Raw genomic sequence first — 15,875 nt, forward strand, 5'->3', positions numbered from 1 at the left:
TTTAACGGACAATAGCGCGGTCGTGCCACGCTGTACCCAAACATAATTTACGTCCTTTTTTCCCCACAAACAGAGCTTTCTTTTGGTGGTATTTGATCACCTGTGCAATTTTTAATTTTTGCGCTATAAACAAAAAAAAAAGTGACAATTTTGAAAGAAAAACGGAATTTTTCACATTCTGCTATATAACATTCCCAAAAAAAAAAAAATTTAAAAATCTAATTTTTTTAACGTTTTAGGCCAATTTGTTTTCTGCTACATATTTTTGGTAAAAAAAAAAAAAAATCACAATAAGCGTATTTTGATTGCCTTGCCCAAAAGTTATCGAGTTTACTAACTACGGAAAAAGATTTATGAAATTTTTTTTTTTTTTTTAACTAGTAATGGCGGCGATCTGTGATTTTTAGCAGGACTGCGACATTGTGGCAAACAGATCGGACCCCTAACTGAGATTACTATCAGTGCTAAAAATATGCACTGTTACTGTACTAATGACACTATGACACTGGCAGGGAAGGGGTTAACATTATGGGTGATCAAGGGGTTAAATGGGAGCCTAGGAGAGTGATTGTAACTGTGGGGGGGGGGGGGGCGTGGCTTCTGAAATGACCATAGAGACCTGTGATCCTATATTATGGGTTCCAATCCTGACAGTCTGCTTTTAACCACTTCACGACCGCCCGCCGCAGTTATACTGCGGCAGGCAGCAGCTCCTGCACAAACCGCCATAGGTATATATCGGTGGCACGCAGGCAGCTAGGGGGCGAGTGTGCACCGATGGCGGGGAAGCCGATGCATGGGGCAGGCGGCTCCGATTGCCGCCTGACACCCACGATCGTTCCACGCTGAGAGAGAAGAACGGTCAGCTGACCGTTCTTCTCCCTGGAATGATCACAGAGTGCCTGTGATGATCCTTCTATATAGGATCACAGGTCTCTATGATCATTTCACAAGCCACAACCCCCCCCCCCCCCCCACAGTTAGAAACACGCCCCTAGGTACACATTTAACCCCTTGATCACCCACACTGTTAGCCCCTCCACTGCCAGTGTCATTATTACAGTAACAGTGCATATTTATAGCACTGATTACTGTAGTAATGTCACTGGTCCCCCCAAAAGTGTCAAAAATGTCAGTTAGGGGTCCGATCTGTCCGCCGCAATGTTGCAGTCCCCCAAAAAAAATCGCAGATCACCGCCATTACTAGTAAAAAAAAAACAATAAAAATGGCGCAAACCAATCAAAATACGCTTATTGCAATTTTTTTTTTTACCAAAAATATGTAGCAGAAAACAAATTGGCCTAAAATGTTAAAAAAATTGGATTTTTTAATTTTTTTTTTTTTGAGAATGTTATACAGCAGAATGTAAAAAAAATTGGCCTAAAATGTTAAAAAAAATAGATTTTTTATTTATTTATTTTTTTGAGAATGTTATATAGCAGAAAGTGAAAAATATTGGCCCAAAATGTTAAAAAAATTTATATTTTTTAATTTTTTTTTGAGATTGTTATATAACAGGAAGTGAAAAATATAGTTTTTTTTTTTTTTTTTCAGAATCATCGCTCTTTTTATGTTTATAGCGCAAAAAATAAAAATTGCACAGGTGATGAAATACCACCAAAAGAAAGCTCTGTTTGTGGGGAAAAAAAGGACATCAATTTTATTTGGGTACAGCGTCGCACAATTGCGCAATTGTCCGTTAAAGTAACGCAGTGCCGAATCGCAAAATATGGCCTGGTCATTAAGGGGAAAAATCCTTCCGGTCTTGAAGTGGTTAAAGTACTAAGATTTCATAATTTGTTGCTGTGGGTAACCCAGGGGAACCCGCTTCAAGCAGCTCCCCTGGGGAGTAGTGCTACATTTATAATGGAAAGAGTCCTAGCAACAACTGACCCCACAGCAACATAAGACCCACCTTCAGCAACAATAGTTCCCCCACCAGCAAAAATAGACCTCAATCCTGTCCCATATCCAAAACAGGAAGTGAGAGGAAATCCCTGCAAATTAACCACTTTAAGACCGGAAGGATTTGCCCCCCTTTCTGCAGCACACCCCAGAACCCCTTGCATCAGGGGTGTAACTACAGGGGTTGCAGGGGTTGCAATTGCAACCGGGCCCCATGCTCCAGGGGGCCTGTGCGGCTCCCCTGTACACCTGGATAGGAGGGGCAGTGAGGGTAGCATGTAGAGAAATCACTGTCCTCCTTTTTCCTCCTGGAAAATGGAGGAGATTGGTTCCTCTGTATCCAGTTCTTGTGTTTTGCTGTCTCTGGGCCCCTGTGTGCTCCCCTGGTCCCCCCCCCCCCCACTGTGCTCCCTCCCCTCTCCTGCTGGCTGCTGCAACCGGGCCCTGGCATTCCACCACCGTGGGGAGGCCCTAAGATGGCAGGAAGGGAGCCCACTGCAGAACTTGTGAAAGGGTCCCGCTGCGGGACCGTAATAAAGGGCCCCGCAATGAGAGTAAAGGGACCCAGGATCAGTGGGAAGAGCCCCAGGCTTGAAGGGAAGGGCCCCGGCCAGGGGTCCGGGGGGCCCTTCATGGTTTCTTGCACTGGGGCCCTGAAGGTTCTAGTTACGCCTCTGCCTTGCATTACATGCATTCAGTGCTGGAGGTGCCGGAACAGCGTTCCTCCACGTTCCCACTGAAAAAAAGCTCTGCCAATAACTCACACCAGTTATGCAAAGAAAATAAAATGGTTTGTGTAAGATTTTTTTGCTTTGAACAAAAAAAGAGACTCGTAATGCATATGAACCAATACAATGGGTTCCAATCCTGACAGTTTGCTTTTAACCGCTTGCCGACCGCCGCACGACTACTTCTGCGGCGGTTAGCCCCTCACAGGCAAAGCGACGTAGGGCTACGTCGCTAGTCTGTGAGGCTCTAGGGTGCGAGCGCACGCCCTCGGAGGCACGGACCCGCCCGCGCGTGTGCCCGGCGGACCCTATGTCCGCCGGGCACTCACGATCTTCCGTTACACCGGAAGAAAGGCAGGCGGCTAATGTAAACAAAGCCGCCTGTCATTCTTCCCTGTGTAAGAATGGAGATCAGACGGTTCTACTATGTAGGACCATTGATCTCTGTTCTTACACTAGTAGCCACAGCCAATCACAGTTAGAAACACGCCCCTAGGACACACTTAACCCCTCCCTCTCCAATACAGTTAACTCCTTCACTGCCAGTGTCATTTTTACAGTAACAGTGCATATGTATAGCACTGATTACTGCAGTAATGTCACTGGTAACCCCAAAAGGGTCAAAAATGTCAGTCAAGGGTCCGATCTGTCCGTTGCAATGTTGCAGTCCCACAAAAAAAAAATCGCAGATCGCCGCCATTACTCGTTAAAAAAAAAAAAAAAAAATGACAAAAATCTTTCCCTTTGTTAGTAAACGAGATAACGTTTGCGCAAACCAATCAAAATACGCTTTTTGCGATTTTTTTTACCAAACATATGTAGCAGAAAACAAATTGGCTGAAAATGTTAAAAAATTTTGATTTTTACATTTTTTTGGAATTTCATATAAAAAAATGTGAAAAATATTGTTATTTTTGCTAAATTGTCGCTCTTTTTTTGTTTATAGCGCAAAAAGTAAAAATCGCACGGGTGATCAAATACCACCAAAAGAAAGCTCTGTTTGTGGGAAAAAAAGGACATCAAATTCGTTTAGATACAGCGTCGCACGACCGCGCAATTGTCCGTTAAAGTCACGCAGTGCCGAATCGCAAAATAGGCCCTGGTCAGGAAGGGGGTAAAATCTTGCAGTCTTGAAGTGGTTAAAGTACTAAGATTTCATAAGTTGTTGCTATGGGTAACCCAGAGGAACCCGCTTCAAGCATCTCCCAGGGGAGTATGCTACATTTATAATGGCAAGTCCTAGCAACAATGACCCCACAGCAACATAAGACCCACCTTCAGCAACAATAGTTCCCCCACCAGCAAAAATAGACCTCAATAAATAGACTCTGCAGCACACCCCAGAACCCCTTGCATTACATGCATTCAGTGCTGGAGGTGCCGGAACAGCGTTCCTCCACGTTCCCACTGAAAAAAAGCTCTGGCAATAACTCACACCAGTTATGCAAAGAAAAAAAAATGGTTTGTGTAAGATTTCTTTGCTTTGAACAACAAGGAGACTCGTAATGCATATGAACCAATACAATGGGTTCCAATCCTGACAGTTTGCTTTTAATGTTTAAAAAAACCCATTCAAGTAATTCAAAATCTATGTGATTGTGTTCTGCACTCGTCTCTACTTTCCAACCTGCAGTAAAAAAATAATGGTTGGCGCCTGATAGCTTGCTTTGAACAAGTGGCTCTTGATACATATGCACCGGTAAAACAACTTGGAGACACCGCTAAGGCACTTTCAATTCACTCTTCGCTATGTAACTTGAAACATTTGTGTTAAAATCAATAGAATAGGTAAGAGTCTCTGACAATGCAGCAACGTACATCCGCAGACGGGTAATATACTAGAAAGAAAGGCCTAAAAAATGTGAGCTCCAGACAAGGAACAAATCAAGAACGCGCTCTCCTGTATTTAAAGGAAGAAAGGCAAAAATTAAATCAAAGCGAAGAACGCTGAAATTCGCTCAAGTTGAGGCAATCATTCCGAGAGGACGCGGAGCGGCACATCCATCTCCTACCCAAGTCTGATCCAAAAAGCACCCAGAGGACAAACTTTAAAAGAAGGAACGTGGATATTTACTTGGGGATGCAGAAAGAGGACCTTGCCAAATAGAAGTACGTTTCCTCTGGAGGGCAATTAGGACGAGCAAGCCTCGCCGAGATGATAAATTAGCCGTGTTCTCCATTATGACTATGACCCGTGTTTTTTTGGAAGGATGGTAAAAGGCAAAAGACAGAAGGAATCGTAAATCCTGAAAGTATTATTTCGCTAACATGCTCCAAAGATTGAACGCGTGCCGCGTGTGGCGATATGCGCATTGCTCCCGCTGGGCCAGGGATAAGGTCTCATTCAGGGACAACGCACAACCATTATCCGTTATAAGGCTGCTCCCTGAAGCCTTTAGTCCGGGAACTCTGCTACAAAATACACTCACGAATGCCAGAGTTGACAATCCATCTCATTTAAAGGCATGCGTATCACTGGCCACCGCAATTGCTCTCTGTAGCAAAACAAAGCATCTACGTTCATAACAATAGTTGAGTACAGAGCCGTAAGAGACACACTCTCCATATGAAGAACTGCAAAAATAAAGCATAAAAATACGTATGCTTGCATGATGGCCTAATAGTGCTAGTTCTTTGTAGCACTGGAGCTTTAGGATAAAATAACACAAAAGCAATTATCTGCATGGAGTATGGATGGTAGGTTACTATTAGTGATCGACCGATATCAGTTTTTTAATGCCGATACCGATATTTTGGTCATCGGATATCAGTATCGGCCGATATTTTCGGACATGTAAAAACATTTATTTATTTTTTTTCCCTAAAGGTACTCCTTGTTGAGGGACCCCAAACCCCTCCTCGGCCCCGAAAAGCATTCAAAACACCAAGTTTGGCTGTTTTGAATGCTGTCAGTTTCTTTTAATTTGGCGCTGAGTACCCGGAAGTGATGTCATGACATCACTTCCGGGTTTTTTACATGGAGACCCGGGTCTTCTCTTCGGCGGTGGTGGAGGTAGGATGCCCAGGTCTCCCGGTGGGACAGGAAACTGCAGGAGGGGGACGTCCCCTCCCGCTCCTTGTAATGACAGCCGAGCGGCTTCTCAGCCTAGTACCAACTGAGCATGGTTTAACCCAGGGGTGTAACTACAGGGGTTGCAGGGGTTGCAATTACAACCGGCCCCCATGCTCCAGCCTGTGCGGCTTCCCTGTACACCTGGATAGGAGGGGCGGCGGGGGCAGCATGTAGAGAAATCACTGTCCTCCTTTTTCCTCTTGCAACCACAGGAGGTAAATGGAGGAGATTGGTTCCTCTGTATGCTGCCCCCGCCACTCCTCCTATCTAGTTCACTTGTGTTCTGCTGTCTCTGGGCCCCGTGTGTGCTCCCCTGGTCCCCCCAACTGTGCTCCCTTTCCTCTCCTGCTGGCTGCTGGAGGGGATGTGTCACAATAGGGAACCAGGAAGGGGTCAGTAAATATGTAATTTACCAGCTTCTTACTTTTCTGTTTCTGAATGGACAGAGTCATAGTCAGTGACATTGTAAAAAATAAAGTAAAATGATAAAAAAATAATACAATAAAAATACCAAAAAATAAAAACTACTGACTCCAGTGGGTGAACTTCCAGGATCGCAATGGTCACACTTGTGACCGGGCCCTGGCATGCTACCACCATGGGGAGGCCCCAAGATGGCAGGAAGGGGGCCCACTGCAGAACTTGTGAAAGGGTCCCGCTGCAGGACCGTAATAAAGGGCCCCGCAATGAGAGTAAAGGGCCCCAGGATCAATGGGAAGAGCCCCAGGCTTGAAGGGAAGGGCCTCGGCCAGGGGTCCGGGGGGCCCTTCATGGTTTCTTGCGCCGGGGCCCTGAAGGTTCTAGTTACGCCTCTGGTTTAACCACTTTACCACCGGAGGATTTTGCTGTCTTACATCCAGGCCACTTTTTGCGATTTGGCACTGTGTGACTTTAACTGACAATTGCGCGGTCATGCAACGTCGTACCCTAACGAAATTTACGTCCTTTTTTCCCCACAAACAGAGCTTTCTTTTGGTGGTATTTGATCACCTTTTGCGATATTAATTAAAAAATGCGACAATTTTGAAAAAATAACAATATTTTTCTACTTTGACAGTTAAAAAATATCCAATATATTCAATTTGTGTCATATATTTAGGCCAAAATGTATTTAGCTACATGTCTTTGACAAAAAAAATTCTCAATGAGCGTTTTTTTAACCGCTTTATGACCGGAAGGTTTTACCCCATTCCTGACCAGGCCATATTTTGCGATGCGGCACTGCGTTACTTTAACGGACAATTGCGCGGTCATGCAACGCTGTACCCAAATTAAATTTATGTCCTTTTTTCCCCACAAATAGAGCTTTCTTTTGGTGGTATTTGATCACCTGTGCGATTTTTAATTTTTGCGCTATAAACAAAAAAAGAGCGACAATTTTGAAAAAACAACAATATTTTTCACATTTTTTTATATGAAATTCCGCCCCCCCCCCCCCCCCAAATGTAAAAATCAAAATTTTTTATCATTTTAGGCCAATTTGTTTTCTGCTACATATTTTTGGTAAAAAAAAATCACAATAGGCGTATTTTGATTGGTTTGCGCAAAAGTTATTGCGTTTACTAACTAAGGGAAAGATTTCTGTCATTTTTGGTGTTTTTTTTTTAATGAGTAATGGCGGCGATCTGCGTTTTTTTTTGCGGGACTGCGACATTGCGGCGGACAGATCGGACCCTTGACTGACATTTTTGACACTTTTGGGGTTACCAGTGACATTACTGCAGTAATCAGTGCTATACATATGCACTGTTACTGTAAAAAATGACACTGGCAGTGAAGGGGTTAATTTTACTGGAGAGGGAGGGGTTAATGTATGCCTGGTGCTTACTGACGTGTCGGGGGGGAGGTGACTGAGTGAGTCAGGGACAGATCGGATGTTCAGCTATGCTGAACACTGCGATCTGTCACTCCCTGTCACTTAGGAGATCCGCCTGCTCTGTTTACACAGGCGGGTGGATCTCCAAACTAGATTCCCCGACGATCGGGGAAGAGCAGCGGCGATCGCCGCCGCTCCTCCCCTGGCCCAACTCCCGCTGTGAATGAAAACAGTGGGAGCGCGCCTCCGGCGGCGCGCAAGCGCCGCCTACAGGGGGAGGAGTCCAGCGACGTAGGTCTACGTCGCTGGACGGAATCGTGCTACTTTGCCGCAGTACGGTCAACGTGACCGGTCGGCAAGTGGTTAAACACCACGGCCTACCTGAGTATTGTTGCTGACCATGTCCATCCCTTTATGACTACAGTGTCCCCATCTTCTGATGGCTCCTTCCATTAGGATAATGCACCATGTCACAAAGCTCTAATCATCCCACCACTGGTTTCTTCACCATGACAATGAGGTCACTGTCCTCCAATGGCCTCCACACTCACCGGATCAGGTCACTTCACTCCAATGGCCTCCACACTCGCCAGATCCGGTCACTGTCCTCCAATGGCCTCCACACTCACCAGATCAGGTCACTGTACTCCAATGGCCTCCACACTCACCAGATCCGGTCACTGTACTCCAATGGCCTCCACACTCACCAGATCAGGTCACTGTCCTCCAATGGCCTCCACACTCACCAGATCAGGTCACTGTAATGCAATGGCCTCCACACTCACCAGATCAGGTCACTGTACTCCAATGGCCTCCACAATCACCAGATCAGGTCACTGTACTCCAATGGCCTCCACAATCACCAGATCTCATCCAATAGAGCACCTTTGGGATGTTGTGGAACGGGGGGTTGGCATCATGGATGTGCAGCCGACACATCTGCAGTAACATGTCAATTTGGACCAAAATCTCTGAGGAATGTTTCCAACGCCTTGTTAAATCTATGTCACAAAGAATGAAGGCAGTTCTGAAGGCAAAATGGGGTCCAACCCGGCGTCCTCAATAAAGTGGCTGGTGAGTGTATATGTAGAACATGTGAACCAGACCATTGAGCTCCTGTAAAGTGTAATATTTCAATAAACTTTTACCCGACTTCCAGTCATCCCATTTATTATTCTTCCAACCTTACAGCAACTCAGGAGCAGAGCACCAGAGCAGCAGCAGAGGGACCAAAGTCAAACACTATGTTTTAGAGGATACATTTATTAAATAGAGTTATGGAACCTGAGCTGGAATATGTATGAGCCTAATTTACGCTAATATAGTCCTTTTATAATGTTACCACCAAGAACATGGCCTGCCTGAATAAAACCTTAAAAAAAGACATTGCCCGATACATGAGCTTTATTATTACTTCATTAAATCTTGGTATAACCGGCGGTGAGAGACATACATTGGTGGCCAAGGCTGACCTCTAATTGCCTGGCTGCCATGTTGATCCATTGGTTTTAATAATTTTCCAGTCACTGACCTAAGGTTTAGTCTGGATTTACACCTTTCTGTGTGCGATATTATTATTTTTTTTATCATTTTTCAATTTGTGTTTTTCATGCATTCTGCGTACTTTGTTGATTTTTGCCAACCATCAAAATGTTGAGTAAATGAGATGTTGCTATGGAAGTTGCTGGTTACCATGCACACTAATCAGATCAAAATACACCTTGCAGGCATTTTCATGTGCCGCCATTGTCATTAATAGAAATATAGAAACCTATATATAGACACCTGCCTTTACATGCACATGACCTTTAATGGCATCCCAGTCTTAGTCCATACGGTTCAATATTGAGTTGGCCCACCCTTTGCAGCTGTAACAGCTTCAACTCCTCTGGGAAGGCAGTCCACAGGGTTTAGGAGTGTGTCTATGGGAATGTTTGACCATTCTTCCAGAAGCGCATTTGTGAGGTCAGGCACTGATGTTGGACGAGAAGGCCTGGCTCACAGTCTCCTCTCGAATTCATCCCAAAGGTGTTCTATCGGTTTGAGGCAGGCCAGTCAAGTTCCTCCACCCCAAACTCGCTCATCCATGTCCTTATGAACCTTGCTTTGTGCACTGGTCCAAATCATTTGGTGGAGGGGGGATTATGGTGTGGGGTCGTTTTTCAGGGGTTCGGCTTGGCCCCTTAGTTCCAGTGAAGGGAACTCTTAAGGCGTCAGCATACCAAGACATTTTGGACAATGTTATGCTCCCAACTTTGTGGGAACAGTTTGGGGATGGCCCCTTCCTGTTCCAACATGACTGCGCACCAATGCACAAAGCAAGGTCCATAAAGACATGGATAAGGGAGTATGGAGTGAAGGAAATTGACTGGTCTGCACAGAGTCCTGACTTCAACCTGAGAGAACACCTTTGGGATGAATTAGAGCACAGACTGCGAGCCAGACAATCTTGTCCAACATCAGTGCCTGACCTCACAAATGCGCTTCTGGAAGAATGGTCAAACATTCCCATAGACACACTCCTAAACCTTGTAGACAGCCTTCCCAGAAGAGTTGAAGCTGTTATAGCTGCAAAGGGTGGGCCAACTCAATATTGAACCCTATGGTCTAAGACTGGGATGCCGTTAAAGTTCATGCCCAATACTTTTGACAATATAATGTAGATCTGGGAAGTCCATCCAAGTTTTACCTTGTGTTGGGCCCTGATGAAGGAGAAATGGTGATGCTCCTGAAATGCATTTGATGTTTTTAATATGGCTTTTTTTTATCAACAATTAAAATATTCTTGAACTCTAATCCGGTTTTGGTCTGGAGCTCCTATCTGTATTTCTTTAGTTTGAGCTACTCTTAGGTGCCCATCAATGGAAGCCTTGCTGTGTGAGAGCAGCCTCACCTGAGCTACTGGTGTTTTTCCAGTTGGAGTCTTACCATTCAGTGTTACGCAAGTACCCTGTTAACCACTTACCCCTAAATCATATACTTGTACGTCTTTTGGATTCATGTGGTTATACTGGGATGATGCTTGCAGCTCCAGGCATCTTCCTGGTATTGTTTTTTTCAGCTGGCAGTTGGCTTTCTTGTAAAAGCAATCCTAGAACCTAATTAGTTGCTGGATTGCTTTTATAAGCAGCACGAAGTCCCTCCCCGGATGGGGAACCGCCACCAATGGTTGTTACAATTCCAAGGGTTCCTATCCTCTACCAAATACATGATCCATTCTCCTGAAATCCACGATTTCAGGAGAACCCTATTAAAATGCTCCAGATGAAGCTTTCAAAAAGGCGAAACATGTTGAGCAATGTTGAATATTTATCTTTGAACAACTGAATACAGCATCAGCTGGTCTGGTTGGACGGCAGTTCCTGATTTCTGTCACCCTTCGGCAAGATCCGTCTGAGGTGAAGTATTTGCTTATATATAAGTTTGCAATACTCTCTGTATACTCTATGGCCTCTGCTAAAAAATATTTATATATAATGTTTGGGGGTTCTAAGTAATTTTCTAGCAAAAAAAATACAGATTTTTACTTGGGAACAAAAAGTGTCAGAAATAGGCCTGGTCTTCAGGTACTATGAATGGAGCCCAAGGGTCCTTGAAGAGATGCCTACAGGGACTCTGGGGCTCCATTCATACTGTATTGAATGTTAATGTGTTATTTATATCATTTATTGATAAAAGGCTGCTATGGCCAATGAACTCCGATTTGTGTCATGTGTGGTTACCTATGTATGGATAAATGGTGGAATGATAATCAAGGAGTATTGGAGATAAATTATTATTATTATCCTAGGCATGTGAAATCTCTGCACTCAATTCCATGCATTTTACATCAAGTCTTTCTTATACAGTAGGTATGATTGCCAAAACCATTGGGACAGTTAAGCCCCGTACACACGCAACGATTATCGGCCGGCCGACCGATCGTCCGTCTTTTGTCCAAAGTAGTGTTTTGTTGGTTGGAATGTGCTCTAGACTGCACACAAATTTTGTCGCCCAACAAAATTCTACTTCAGAAGTGATGTCATGTGTTGGATTGTTTTCTTTGTGTTCTTTCTCCTCTGAGCATGCCCAGACTTGCTCATCAGATCTTTCCCTGTTGAAATCTGTACTGACTGCACGAAAATCGGCCGTTGTGTTGACGGCCAACAAAAATTTTATAGTCTGCACACCAGATTTTTTTCTGCCGAAAAGTCGGAGTCGGTTGTCGGAAGCATCATACTAACAAGCCGAAAATCGGCAGATCGGTCGTTGGCCGAAAATTCCCTGCCAATTTTCGACCTGTGTGTACGGGGCTTCAGTCTCTAAGGAGATTATTTTTCATATGTTTGATTTCAGTTCCAATGCCTCATACGCTACATTTGCCGCTCTTTTACTTTGACTGCAGTTCCTCATGTCAACCATTCCTATGAAGATTATACAACAAACACGCACACTTCAAAGATTTAAAAATGTGGTAAGATTATGAAGGAAGGGCCACGTCTGATAAAACTCTGAACTTTTGCATGTTGGGTATTTCATCTTAAAGCACTGGTGTTATATAATGGAGTTCAAGGTTTCCTTTCATGGCTTAACTGGGGAAGAACCAATTTAAAGTACAACTAAAGACCTCCAGAGATCCCATCTGCCCAATTATCAAACCTGAAGGATTCATCTCCAATGATCTTTAGCCTTCAAACATTTTCTACAAGGAAGCTACCACCTTCCCAGCTAGCATTGCAAATAAGCAGCTTCTCTACATTTCATCGGTGAATTGTTCTCCAGAAGCTGTGGCAGGACTATTAAGCTGCAACCCTGCAAACTATTCCTAATTGGACAGCCATGGAGTATTTAACAAATGATGGAGATTCTCTAGATCAGATCTCCACCTCTCGGGTGGGGGTAATTATAGCCACATGCATAGTATAGTTTTCTTATGATTTATTTTTTTAGACATTTAAATATGAAATACTATATATGAGAATGTCCACTACCATTTCATCAGGTGGATGCAAATCTTCTCTTTACAAGTTTATTATGCTTTAAAGTGTATTTCTTTATTATTAATAATAATAAATAAATAAATGAGATACCATATCTGAAAATGTAAACTTTACTATTTCCATTAATCAAGGGGAATGTAGGGTTTCTCCTTAAAGATATAGCGCTACCCCCTAGAGGTCCACTTGACTTTGGGCCAAGCTTGCAGGAGCTCTATGTCCCCTGGCTTGAAAATATCAACCCACCTGACTGCCTAGTAAAGTGTCCCTGGACAAGGGACTGGGTTTAGCTGTTGGCACTGTCCTGGAAAAGTTTGATGGATATTGCATCTGGCAGCTTTCTCCCTTTTAGGCCCTGGGGTGTAGAGGTACTCACACTGCCCCTGGAAATCCTGCTGCTTTTGAGAAGACTGCTGTTCAGGCCTCTTGCTTTCCAGGTTTTCCCATGCTAGCCAGGGTGTCCCTTGGATGAGGCTGCAGGGTAGTGGAGATCCCTCTGTCCTTTTTCCTTCCTTCCTTGGCTTCCAGCCTGGAGGCAGAGCCCCCTCTGCCCCAGGGTCCCCTCCCAGACTTTCCAGGTTTTCCTATGCTGGCCAGGGTGTCCCTTGGATGAGGCTGTAGGGTAGTGGAGATCCCTCTGTCCTTTTTCCTTCCTTCCTTGGCTTCAGGGTCCCCTCCCAGACTACACAACACATCCTCAACACTCTATCTTCCAGCAGAAGATTACCCTGCTGGCCAGGCTCTGCAATATTTATAGGCTGACCCAACCACCCTGCCAGGCCTCCTGCCTGGGGATTGGCAAGATTCCCATAAATACGCAGATCACAGCCTCTTGACCTCCACCCACTAGCTTCTAGAAACTTCCAGTAGCTTCTAGAACCAGAGGGAGGTACCAGAGGCCTGACCTGTAGAGCCCTCCAGGCTGACCTACAGTAACTCTGACCAATTAACCATACTCACACAGTCTACTGTGAATCAAACACAATTTTCCTCACTCTAAACTGTACACTATAGGGTGCTACATAGACCAATTATAAGGCTTTGCTAAGAATGTACTCATACACCCCAGCGCTCAGGAAGCACAGACATCTGAATAGTGTCACACTGTGATTATGATAATCTCCAGAGATGACTTCAACTGATATACTCCACTGGTGCAGTCCTTCTCAGACAGGGGAATCTTTACAGAAAACGTTAAAAACAAACAGGAGTGTGCAAGGGCGTAGTGCATAATCAAAAACCTTTATTAAAAAACGCCAAACGCAAAAAAACATACTCGCAAGTAGAACAATAAGCAAGCATAAAATCCCATTGTAGAATAATCCATCAGTTGGGCGGTATCACCAGGCCCAAGCCATCACTTGAATTGGCAAGCTTACGTGTTTCAGGGGACGCACCCCCTTCCTCTGAGCTAAACTAATCTAAGGCCCACGTCATCCTTAATAGATCCACTTGTATAGAAACACTGACTGCCCACCTCCAATCAAATTTGTACTTGCTTCTGTGGGGCATCTCTGGGTGTCAGTTTATAACCCTATCTGTTGCAATGGTCGATATCACATCTCAGCCACTTGCTAGTAGTAGTTGGTCACATTCTACTGGACCTGTTTTATAATGTTGAAGACATTTCCTAGTTTCTACAGCCACATCACAGACATCCCTGCTGAGTGCTTAGTCAGGACCATCCCTTCCTTGTGAGGTTGAAAACCTTCAATATAACCCTCAGATGTGTTGGCATTGTATAAGCAAAAAGAAAGAAAAGTAGAGAGAAGACCGCCGCTACATAAGTGAAGCTTTTATTAAAAATAGGTCGCTAAAGGTTTTCTCAGACGCAAGCATTACTTCCTGTCCGCTGGACCCTCTTCCCTCACAGCTACTACAGTCACCTTCTTCTTCTATCCTATGTTCCCTCACTCACATCTCCAATCTCTCTCTCTCTCTAATGGCACCTTCCCCTCCCCTCCCCTCTAAAACAGAAGCTGATCACCCCCATATTTAAAAAGACCTCACTGGACCCCACCGCCTAAACAGCTTAAGACCAATCTACTTGCTCCCGTTTACCTCTAAACTTTTAGAAGGCTTAGTCTACAACCAGCGTCTGAGCTCCTACCTCATTGACAACGACCTTCTAGACCCCTTACAGTCAGGCTTTCACTTACTTCACTTCACTGAAACTGCCCTTCTAAAACTCACTAATAATTTACTAATGGCTAAAACCAATGGCCACTACACTATACTCATACTACTAGACTTCTCTGTGGCCTTTTATACTGTTAACCATCCCCTCCCCCTCAAAAAACTCTACTCTCTCAGCCTCCAAAACTCTGCTCTCTCCCGATTCTCCTCCTACCTATCACAGTGCACCTTCAGTGATACTTATAACTCTATCTCCTCCTATCCACTTCCTCTTTCTGTAGGGGCTCCCCTAGGTCAAGGGTCTTCAAACTATGGACCTCCAGTTGTTCAGGAACTACAATTCCCATCATGCCCAGTCATGTCTGTGAATGTCAGAGTTTTGCAATGCCTCATGGGATTTGTAGTTCTGCAAGAGCTGGAGGGCCGTAGTTTGAGGATCCCTGCAGCCTAGGTTCTGTCATCAGACCCCTCCTCTTCTCAATCTACACTTCCTCCCTTGGTCACTTGATAAAATCTAATGGCTTACAGTACCATGTCTATGCTGAGATCACACAAATATATCTCTCTACTCCTCACCTCACTCCTTCAGTCTCCTCTTGCATTACTAACTTACTAACTGACATATCAGTACGGATGTCACACCACTTCCTCAAACTCAATCTTTTTAAAACTGAGTTTACAATATTCCCCTCTGCCCGCGTCCCCTCCCCGGACTTCTCCATCAAGATCAATAATACAATGGTCAGTCCCTCCCAAAATGCTAGGGTGCTAGGTGTAACCCTGGACTCTGACCTGTCCTTTCAGCCCCAATTTAAATCACTGTTCAATACTTGTAGACTTCACCTCCGTAACGTCTCCAAAATACACCCCTTTTTAACCAATAAAACCACTAAGAAACTTATTCACTCCCTTGTTATCTCTCACCTTGACTATTTGTAACTCCCTCCTCATTGGCCTACCTTTTCGCAAGCTATCCTCTCTTCAGTCTATCATGAACGTCGCCAGACTCATCCACCTTATCAACTGTTCATTGTCTGCCATCCCTATCTGCCAATCCCTCCACTGGATTGCCCAATGAATATAATTCAAAACACTAATAATAACATACAAAGCCATTTACAACTCTGCCCTGAGCTACATCACCAATATTATCTCTAAATAGCACCCAAACCTCTCCTCCCAAGACCTCCTGCTCTGTAGTTCCCTTGTCGACCCCTCCCATGCTCATCTCCAGGACTTC

General features: G+C 44.4%; 1 protein-coding gene and 1 long non-coding RNA gene across 7 annotated transcripts in view; one reads left to right on the forward strand and one right to left on the reverse strand.

Moving 5' to 3' along the window:
- LOC309563151 overlaps positions 1-8,415 on the forward strand; it is a 100,123-nt gene extending 91,708 nt beyond the window's left edge. The window contains exons 2-3 of the long non-coding RNA XR_014225711.1: positions 7,858-8,043; positions 8,356-8,415. This is a non-coding gene — a long non-coding RNA (uncharacterized lncRNA). The remainder of the gene's footprint in view (positions 1-7,857; positions 8,044-8,355) is intronic.
- The window catches only part of CRTAC1 (cartilage acidic protein 1), a 1,069,217-nt gene that overhangs the window by 563,686 nt on the left and 489,656 nt on the right, over positions 1-15,875 (reverse strand). The gene's annotated exons all lie outside the window — the stretch shown is intronic.

This window comes from Pelophylax lessonae (genome assembly GCF_965119305.1).
Source record: "Pelophylax lessonae genome assembly, chromosome: 9".
Taxonomy (NCBI): Eukaryota; Metazoa; Chordata; class Amphibia; order Anura; family Ranidae; genus Pelophylax; species Pelophylax lessonae.